General features: G+C 45.0%; 1 non-coding gene across 1 annotated transcript; it reads left to right on the top strand.

The window, feature by feature from the left end:
- The first annotated feature begins 446 nt into the window (after window positions 1-446).
- Window positions 447-521, top strand: Trnas-cga (transfer RNA serine (anticodon CGA)). Its single transcript has one exon. It is a non-coding gene; the product is annotated as a tRNA-Ser (tRNA).
- The last annotated feature ends 8,357 nt before the right edge of the window (window positions 522-8,878 follow it).

The following is an 8,878-nucleotide window of genomic DNA, read 5'->3' as shown; positions in this document are numbered from 1 at the left end:
TTAAAACTGTGTGGCCGACCGAGACTCGAACTCGGGACCTTTGCCTTTCGCGGGCAAGTGCTCTACCAACTGAGCTATCGAAGCACGGCTCACCCCCGGTACCCACAGCTTTACTTCTGCCAGTACCTCGTCTCCTACCTTCCAAACTTTACAGAAGCTCTCCTGCGAATCTTGCAGAACTAGCACTCCTGAAAGAAAGGATAATGCGGAGACATGGCACACAGTTTTAATCTGCCAGGAAGTTTCATATCAGCGCACACTCCGCTGCAGAGTGAAAATCTCATTCTGGAAACATCCCCCACGCTGTGGCTAAGCCATGTCTCCGCAATATCCTTTCTTTCAGGAGTGCTAGTTCTGCAAGGTTCGCAGGAGAGCTTCTGTAAAGTTTGGAAGGTAGGAGACGAGGTACTGGCAGAAGTAAAGCTGTGGGTACCGGGCGTGAGTCGTGCTTCGGTAGCTCAGTTGGTAGAGCATTTGCCCGCGAAAGGCAAAGGTCCCGAGTTCGAGTCTCGGTCGGGCACACAGTTTTAATCTGCCAGGAAGTTTCATATCAGCGCACACTCCGCTGCAGAGTGAAAATCTCATTCTGGAATTTTTAGATAGTCCATATAGCAACGGAGAAATCATTAAATTTTGCTTTTCCAAATTGCCAGTTAGGTACCAACAGACACTTGTCGGGAAGTGTGGATCTGACATAGAAGCATTCAAGAGTCTATTGCGCGAACTTGAAGTAGTCTTTGATAAACAAGACGCAAAGGACAGGAAGAAGGGGCAAAGTAACACATACCACGGGCCAGGAAGGGAAGACGACAACAGATCGCATAATAGCACTGGTCAGTTAGGAAACCAGGGTTACGGAAGTCAAGGTTACACTATTCAAGGTTATGGAAACCAAAGACACGGAAACCAGAACGTCAGGGAGCAGGGTCAATCTAGACAAGGAATCTGGGATAGGAGGAATAACGAACGGCAAAGCGACCGTAATTGGAGAGAGCGAAACCAAGGACAACAGTGGAACCAGGAGATTGAAACTAGACCCGCAAATCCTAATGCACGTCAGAGGAGGGGAAGCTTAACAAGGGATTGACGCCAGACTAGTGCGAACACAGGTCGCCGGAATTTCGCACGTAATCTCGGACCTGGCCAACTACGGATGATACATTACGAAGATTTATCAGAAATCCTGCTCGAGGAACATAAAGCAACTCCTCGACAAGATCGGCAGCCTCTTATCACAGTAGCAATAGCTGAAAAGAGTATGAATGCGATAATAGATAGTGGAAGCTACATAACAGCAATATCTGAGGCAGCATACAAGAGGTGCTCTCAGGAGATGGACTGACCTGTCATATCGGTTAAGAAAACCAAAATAAAAGGGGCATTAGCGGGTAAATGTACGGAGGTCACCCAACAAACAAGACTGGAATTCTACTGCCAAGGACACAAAATAAAAAATAGTGTCTAACTTCTGGATAGTGTCAAGTCTGGCGATCGACATGATAATAGGTACGGACTTCCTAAATGAACGTGAAGCGATAGTTGATCTAGGACGAGGTGAAGTGGTTTTGAGGAAAGGGAATCCCGTCCACATTAAGTTCGACGACCAGCTGATCCCAGCTCAACTACCGTCTAACTGTGTACGGATAAACTATGCGTGTCTGAAAGACAGAAAGGAAGAACAGGTCGACGTTGCGGGTAGGGGAGAGGACACAGATGAGAATGAAGTCGGAATAATGGGAGAAATAAAGGAGAAAATAGGAGAAAAAGTGGAAGCAATAAAGAATATAAGGTGCGACCGCCGCAAAGAACTTCATAAATTACTAGTAGAACATGCGGAGGTCTTCCTTCCCAAGACAGGATCAATAAAGAACTTCCAATATGAATTTCGTGTACGTCTGCACAACCAGTTTCGTGTGCCACCCTATCCAATCCCCTTGGCATATCGACAGAAAGTAGCAGCTGAAATTAAGCGAATGCTGAGTGAAGGAATAATAGAACCTACAGCTTCAGCCTATAATAACCCGTTAAGAGTAGTCGAGAAGGCAGATGGTAGTATTCGTTTAGTCTTGGACTCGCGACAAATTAATACCATAATAGAACCCGAAACAGACAAACCGGAACGATTAGAGGAACTCTTACAAAACTTCCATGGAATATCAATCTTCTTATCAATTGATCTAAAATCGAGTTTCTGGCAGATTGAGCTCCATCCAAATTGCAGACAGTACACAGCCTTTTTAGCATTTGGAACATGTTACCGGTTTCGTCGTCTACCATTTGGTTTGAACGTTTCATCTGCCGCATTCATTCGGGGGCTGAACGGCATACTAAGCGATAATTGAAACGTCATGTCACCAGCTATGTGGACGATTTGCTGATCGCGGAGAAATCTTGGGGAGAGCACAGTGCGGTCCTCGGTGAACACCTTGCGACATTCAAGGAATACGGAGTGACTATCAATATCGAAAAATCGAATTTTGGGACGTCCTCTGTCAAATTTCTAGGACATATCATCACGGGTGAGGGCATTGCGCCAAATCCCGAAAAGATCGAAGCGATTGAAAAGTTTCCCATTCCTACGACAAAGAAGCAGTTAAGGGGATTCTTGGGGATCATAAATTTTTACAACCGCTTTATACATGTCAAAACTCAGAGCAGTCCTGGGTTGCATCAACTTACAGGAAAGAAGATTCCTTGGGAATGGGATGAGGCGGCCGAATCCGAATGGAAAGCATTAAAATTCGCATTATTACAAGCACCCATCCTACCACACTCTAATTTAGCAGAAGAGCTTTGCATAGTAACGGACAGTTCATACTCAGGTCTGGGTGTCATGGTGTTCCAAGACTATGTACATGAAGGAAACAGGGTGTGGAAGACAATTGCGTTTGGCAGCAGAGTACTAGCCAAGAGTGAGAGGAATTACTCAGTAACCGAGTTAGGGGCGCTGGCTATTGTATGGGCGTTTGAAAAATTCAGATACCTTCTGTTTGGTCGCAAGACGAGGGTCTACACAGACCACAAGGCACTCGAGTTCTTGATGACTGCAAAGCTTAATCAAAGGCGGCTCATTAGGTGGGCATCATATCTGCAGCAGTACAACTTTTCGATAGAATATATCCCCGGCAGTCAGAACATTATTGCAGACGCCTTATCACGGTCACCGATCGGATTTGATCACAACATTGAAGAAGATCTGGAGGAAAATCACTACTGCCTTTTCTATATGCAGAAAGTAGCCTTTGAAAATTTTATTACCTGTAGTATGCAGGACATCAAGAAGGAGCAAGACAAGGACCCTGCCCTAGTGTTATTGAAACAGAAATGGATAGACAGAAGACACGCCACCATAAGGCAGTTTTATCTCTTGCGGAAAGGCATAATTTTCCACCGAAATTATGCAAATGACACTGAATGGGGGGTATGCATCCCTGAACACCTAATAAACAAGGTTATATGGCATCCTCACCTCAGCTATGGACGCTTCGGACCACGCAAGTGCAATCTCAAGCTAAGGACCATGTGTTACTTTCGAAACATGGAGCGTCGAATTCGGAGGGTACTGTCGGTGTGTAAAGACTGCCAAAAGGCTAAGCACACCACTGTGAGCAAGCAGGCACCATTATACCCAATCGTACCGACCAAATTAAGACAATTAGCAGTAACAGATTTGATGGGACCTTTGCCAAGAACAAGAAGAGGATATACTTACGTATTAGTGTTTGTTGAACTAACGTCCAAATACGTTACCTTTACGCCACTGAAGAGGGCGACAGGACGAACTACATCACGAGACCTAATCCGGGATTTCCTACCACAGGTTGGTCATGTGAGTAGAATTATTTCTGATAACGGGCCACAGTTTAAGTCGAAAACATGGAAGGAGACGTTGCGTCGATGTAAAATTGATCCCATTTTTATACCTTCACACCATCCGAGCTCGAATGCTGCAGAACGGGTTATTAAAGAACTCGGTTGTACTGTAACAAACAGCACACGACATGGGACGTTTTCCTTAAAGACTTCCAGGAGGTGATCAATGAGGCACCCCATGGGATAACAAAATTGGCACCCATTACAGTACTGAAAAACCGGATTCCTAAGGACTTGATAACCGAGGTCGTAAACTTCCCACCAAGGGCGCGAACGCAGCACCAAGCCATAGTGGATTTGGCTCTCAAGAGGATACGGGCTGCAACAGAGGTCAGGCAGAGACGTGCCGACAGGGGAGCTCGTCTACGACACTTCCAAATTGGACAAAAGGTGCTCGTTAAGTCTTTCCGACTTTCGAACAAACAAAAAATGAAATGCCAAAAATTCTATTCTGTTTACAACGGCCCGTACCGTATAAGGAGAGCAGCTCACCACAATGCTTACGAATTGGAGACGCTGAAAGGAAAGAAGTCCATAGGACTCCACCACATCTCTCACATAAAGGAGTTCGTGGAATAGTAGCGGTGTAAGTGGTGTACATAGTAGAATGGGCAAATACATGAACCTTGCTATAGTAGTAGTGTAAGCGGTGTACATAGTAGAATAGGCAAAGATATGAACCTTTCTTCGGGGAACAATAATCGTTGCATTAATAGATTAAGATTGTTAAAGTATTAAAACGCTGCGTTTTCTCGCATAAGAATTTACTGCTGTTAACTTTTTTTTGTCTATGTTCGGGATCTCCTCTGTCGTTGCGATAAGAGGCACTACCTTTCCATGAGCAATGTTTTTGTCCTTTCCTATCTGGTGTCCATGTTAAGGGATAAAGATGAGTGACGAGATGTCGCACAAACGGGCGCATACAAGAACGTGCTCTTAGAAGCGTTCTGAGAAGTCGTGATACGCTCCATAGCAGCCACAACCAGTTCGTGAGACGTTCATACCAATGCTTGCAGGCACGCGTCAGTGCACTGCAAGATTGTGGTATATTGCGTGATTTCGAGGATGAATATGGGCAGTATAGTTTTTTGCAGAGCTGCGCCAGCATCGTTGTCTTGCAAGTCGGGGTGAACCTGTGAGCGTTTGACTCCAATGGTGCCCTAGACGAGAGAAATGCGGGCATAAAGCCTACCATGCCAATGTGCTGGTTGGGGATTTAGCGTGCCGCTCGTGACTGTCACAGACGAATAACCAGGGACTTATACTTGGATATTCGTGACATACTGTGTAGCTGGCGTGTGTTGGGCGACTGAATCCTCAACAGGAACCAGTCCTGGCTTGGTCGTATTACATTGCCTCTGGAAAGGTGTGCTTTGATCGCGAAAACCGCATCACATAGAGAAGGAAGTTGCAACTATAGATTTATTGTCGTGTATAGCCATGGCTAACCCAGTCTCTGGAGTTTCAGTGAGGCGTAATGAAAACTCGGGGGTCATGTCGTACGGCGCGCACATCACTGTCGTCAATAGCGGCGAGCAGCGAGACATCTCAACGTAACAGGAATTATGTAAGAGTATTGTATAAGGTAAACAAACAAAAAAAAAGGGTACGATATACTAGGATAAGTTAAACTGTAGGATTCAACAATAACTAGATTAATGTTGTGGGGGTTTTCTACCACAAGTGTTTGGCACGCGCCTGTTGGGATGTTATTTTTCAGGTCATCAAATCACAGACCCAAGATGGAGGGACGACCGGCGAGCGAACGTAGAATAGTTGCTTGTTCTTTATAAGCTCAGTAAAACTTCGACATGCATAATAACATAATTTATTCAAAAGACATAGAATGTAGATCGTTGGCAAATGGTAGTTAATTCTTGAGCATGTCTACTGTCGATCTATATAATTAATAGTAATATTAGTGCAGGCCCACACATTTAGTTGTTCATCCATTACATAGCATCAGTTATCACACACCATGTACAATACTGAGATCGGTCTCTACACAAATATCAAAATAAATTATTTCCATGTCTAGATTAGATACACCAAGATAGCTACAGATAAATAACTATAAAATTAAAATTAGAGTGTCTGAAATGACAGACCATCAATGTATCGTTATGTAAATTTATTATAACATAGAAGGTCATGGGGAAAAGTTAGGCATATGATTTTTGTAAGAACTGTGCAGATGACGGGGATCGTGGCAATGCAGAGGCTAGCCGGAGCAAAAACAAGAGGTCATCAGTTACCCGCAAGAAGAGAGCGTCAGCGCGCCACCTGACGTGAAGGGCGCGAGAGCATCCGGTCCTACAAGCTGACAGTCACCGGGCCATATACCTGAGGGATTAGGTGGCAGACAGCCCTCGCCAGGCCACAAGCGAAAGTGAGGCTGGCCGTTGACACTGACACGCGACCCACACGCGACAGCCTGCTACCTCTCCGGACGCGGCAGCCGTTTGGAGGGATTCCCTGCGGCAGACCACGTTGTCGTGAGTACACGAAGAAAATCACATATCGTGTCAAAACCTGTGCCTCATGTGCCTCAGGACAGAAAGGGACGCTATATACTCACCTGATTGGGTTTTTACAACTCACTAGCATTGGCCGATCTGCATACATAAAGCAGTATCGTGCCACACTAACAAATGTATGGTCTCATTTCTAACTTCTCCTCTCTATTAGAGAGCAGTTTTAGCAATCGTCGCTCCTAGTTCGATCCTCTAAGGATGACCTCACACACTTGTGGAGTCACTGTGCTTGCCATCATCCCTCGTCGAACTGCAATATTGGGAAACATAAAGTACTGTCCAGCGAGAGAAGAGACCTAGACTAGTAATGTATCCCAACAAGTAGACCTCAGAGACAATTAATCGACGTGAGGAGAGCCTATCACTGTGTCTTCCTACCGGACTGCCATGATCATATGCGTGGGTCTTGGTGCAATCTCAACAGAGTACTGCAGATGCTCCAGCACACCCTATTGCCGTTGCAACAACGTAGCAACGACACCCGACGTTTAGCCCTATGTGATGTCAGTACTGTGGAATTTGTGAAGTGCTTCGAATATTTCTAACAAGGTGATTTAGTGCTTCATTCTCAGCACAGTCGTGAACTTTGTGCAATGTGCACGCACAACTTGATGCCCCATGAACCTTGTTTTTTTTTCTTAAATTTCTTTCTCTAGTGTTGTTTTTGTAATGTATGTTATGCCTTGTATGTATTTGTGTTTTACACTGTAATTCTTATTACAAATTACTGTATTGTTCTCCACACCATGTTTTTTTTTTTTTTTTTTTGTATTTTGTATTTATAGTTGTGTGTATGCAAACAGTGTGCCTGAAGTCCACATAAACTGAAGCAGATACCACCACTGTCATTGTGAATGGACCATCAGTTCAGGGAACATTTTGTAAAGGTTATTCTTGCTGCAGGGAGACAGAATGAATCGGAGGTTGTAACTAGATTCTGAAAGCTCACAAAGAGATTGTTAACTTAAATAGTATCACGTGTGAGTGAGGTCAGGTTAGTTTCATGATTCAAATTGTTGTAAAATCTTGGGCGTTTAATTGCGGAGCACTCCAACTCTGATTGTAAAGAATAAAGTGCTCCATATTTGGCTCACATGCCCGGGCCATATTTAGAGCATGAATGTCTGTGTGAATCGGTGTTTGGAAGGGGCTCCCTGGGTATGGATCTGTGATGTGAGTGTTAGTGTTCCATATTAAAAAGGGGAAGTTGGCTACATCATAAATAATCCTCCCTCTACGAGCTGCATTTTTCAGTTGCAACGATTTTTTTATAGAGTGCGGCATGTGGAGTCAGTTCGTAAGATTGTTCTTGGGCGATTGAATCATTACCTTGCTCCTAAGTGAGCCAACCGCTCACCAATTACAATCTAAAATGGCGTAGGGGCTATGAGAGGTGGCATGAGCCCCCTCTCATATTTCTATCTTATGATTTTTGTCTCTAATTGCATGCAGTGAAAAGTTGCTATTCCTTCACACGCGGACTTCCCACGCAGCGTCTCTCGTCACCCAGGTGGTCCGGTGACAGGCGGGCTCTGCGGATCTCGAGAGGGTTAAGCCGACGAGTGTGAGGGAGTCGAGTGAATGCTTTCCAGACGCCGACATTGTCAAGAGACACGCCAGCAGTGGCCTGAAGTAGCGGCTGGGGTAGAGGGTCCGTTACTTCGCAGAAACTTAGTGAAAACACTTTCTGGCGGGCTACCAGCGAGGCGTGGGAATGACTTGTGTACCTGGGCAGTTCTGGCGGGAAAATTCCCGCGCTTTCTGCAAAATAGTAACTGTGATTGGCTTGCTCAGGGCATAGCTCCGTGACGTAGCAAAATCAGCGCAGAAATTGGCGCCAAGAATCTCCATTGGTGGAATGGTAGTGCTCCGGCAATGGAGTGGAATTTTCCGCCGGTTTTCGAGTTGCTGATTGGAACATTTAACCACGGCCACAGTCGTGGGGGCGGGAATGTTCTGTGTTCGGCCTGTACGGGTGCTCAGGGGTAGTCAGGTCTCGCCTTTCGGTCGAGGACGTCGAAGCAACCAGCCATCGCCTCCGGTACGCCAGATCGTGTTCTGGCAGTTAAGAAGACAGTTTGGTAATGTATGTCCGCAGCACCGGCAGATAGGGATTTTCCTAGGTGATAATCAGAGCTCAGCAGAGCGCGCCTTTTTCTAACTTTGTTCTGTCTTGAGTAGCAGCAATTAATGTTGGGTTCGCTGTGTGTCTCTCTTAAGATTTTAGTGGCAAGGAATTGGTTCCACATACCACTTCGTCATAAACCTGACAATCTAGCTTAGGGACGACTTCACCTTCACAGCGTTTGTTTGAGTATCCAATTTGAGCCAATTTGTTGTATTATAAATGTTTCATGTGTTTTTGTTTATTATTTTGTGTTTAGTCTTAATAAATCATATTGTTATTTTGGACAGAAATTTCATTCTGTTAATCGGTAGAGCAACCCATCATTTCTCACTGCGTTAATGAA

Source organism: Schistocerca serialis, chromosome 4 (genome assembly GCF_023864345.2).
Source record: "Schistocerca serialis cubense isolate TAMUIC-IGC-003099 chromosome 4, iqSchSeri2.2, whole genome shotgun sequence".
NCBI classification, from domain to species: domain Eukaryota; kingdom Metazoa; phylum Arthropoda; class Insecta; order Orthoptera; family Acrididae; genus Schistocerca; species Schistocerca serialis.
The sequence above is the reverse complement of the archived record's forward strand: the minus strand, read 5'-3'. Positions and strand labels throughout refer to the sequence as shown.